Source organism: Carica papaya, chromosome 2 (assembly GCF_054855325.1).
Source record: "Carica papaya isolate Zhongbai chromosome 2, ASM5485532v1, whole genome shotgun sequence".
Taxonomy (NCBI): domain Eukaryota; kingdom Viridiplantae; phylum Streptophyta; class Magnoliopsida; order Brassicales; family Caricaceae; genus Carica; species Carica papaya.
The window spans coordinates 20,127,162-20,129,380 of record NC_142310.1 but is presented as its reverse complement, the minus strand read 5'-3'; positions in this window follow the sequence as shown (position 1 = coordinate 20,129,380).

The window sequence follows — 2,219 nt, the reverse complement described above, 5'->3', positions numbered from 1 at the left end:
CTAGTTTTTATTGTTATTTTATTTTATTTTATGTCTTAAAACAAATAATAATGATAAAAATATTAAAAATTATTAATTGGGCGATGTAATGTCTGCACATGTGTGCATATAAGTATATAAATATGTATGTGTAATGCACATAAAATTATACAATGTAATCAGAATAAGTAAATATCTTCTAATTTTATTTTATTTTATTTATTATTATTATTATTATCTTTATTTATTTATTATTATTAACCCAAATTTGTTCAATCCAGTAACCCACTAACAACAAACAAGCCAGCCCCATTTTCAATTTTTTTTAAAGAGCAAACCAGCCCTAAAAGGCCCAGCCAGAGGCCTTCTTTCCCCAAAACGCCACCGTTTTGTGAATTTAAGAATAATTTGAATGTTCTTCCTGAAATTGGTTGTGGGTTGAAGATAAATCATGCAATGCTTGATTTGAATCATGTTTGATTCTTTTGTTTTATGGAAGAATGAGTATTGCTTAAGGTTATAGTTCTCTTTAATACTTAAATATGTTTGGAAAAAATAAAGAATAAATCTTGGGAAATCAACTAAAATATTTTATTACCTTTTTTCTCTTCTTCACTAAGTGGATTGTTGAACCGGTGAGTATGAGTTTTATATTGTTAATGATGTTTTATTTCAATAATTTATTTGAGGGGAAGAAGATGTCAATGATCAATGTACCCATTTGATTTTGTTTCTTTTATACTTGTCATTACAATTATAAGTATTATTTTTTTTTTCATTATTATTACTAACTCTTTATCATAACTATTTTTATTATTATTTATTCATGATGTTTCTAACATTAATTTATTATTATTGTTGTCACCTCTCTTCTTTTTTTCTTCCATTCCCCATTTCTATTATTATTATTATTATATAGTAATATTGTTATTACTATTATAAATACTATTATCTATTATTATTATTATTACAACATAGCAATATTATTATTACTATTATAAATATTATTATTATTATTACTATTATTACTGCTGTTACTACTACTAACATATCATTATTATATTTTTACTTTTTGTATAAAATATAAAATTTTATTATTCTTTGTAGAGTTTTGTCTCGCACTCCCACCTTCTTTTTTAAATTTGAGCATGAAAATAAGAGGTTGGTTAAAAAAAACATAAGGTAAAGAGCATATGGTTGGAAGAATAGAGGATGAAAGGTTAACTGGGTGAGATCGTAGAAGAGTGAGGGCATAAGAAACCTTTACCGATAGTTTAACTTATTAGAACATATGTGTTGCACATGTAGAGTTAGGCTCAACGAAGACTGGGTGAATACTCAAGCTTAAGGCAATATGGAAATCTGTACTATAGCTTAATGCTTATAAACAATACTTGTTAACTATAGGGATTTTAAAATATATCTGAATCTAAATATGTAACAACCCCGTAAATTTAAAATGGAATTTATATTATAAATATCAAATGCGGAAGCGAGGTCAAAATTTGAATAACATCCCTTACACTAAAACAAAAAACGTGCTCACAAAATATAAAAGATTAAACTACCTAGAGGGGAAACTTAAAAGTAAAAACTACGAATGTGACTATGGAGTCTTTAGGCGTCCCCTTCGTCGTCCTCCTACGGAACCGGCTCGGGGACGATGTCCTTTTGATCTGAAATGATTAAATAAGGAATGAGCTACACTAGCCCAGTAAGGACATCACGATATCTCCCGTCACGGAGGTAAAGGTGGGTAGAAAACACAAAAAGACCGATGCAGCATAATTTACAATAAATTTTTTTATCGATAATAAAACCTTTACCATTCACTTACCTCGGTGAAATTTATAAAACAACATACGAAAGCAATAACATCATCATCATCATGAAACCATATATATAAACTGTACAACATAATACCTATCAAATCTTTCGTAATTCAATCGTTACACAACATATTTTCTTCATTTACCAGCCCACTAGTATCCATGGGGATCCATAGGGGTCCCGCTACCCGTTAACCCTTAACACCTGAAATCATATTCTAGGGCCGTCCCCATACCCCGTCCGGTATGGGCGCCAAAACATAGACCTCATTACCCCGTCCGGTATGAGGGTGAAACGGGCCGTCCCCATACCCCGTCCGGTATGGGCGCCAAAACACATAAGATCTCCATACCCCGTCTGATATGGGAGACCACAATCCCGGTAGGGTCCCCTACGGACCCGGTCCGTCC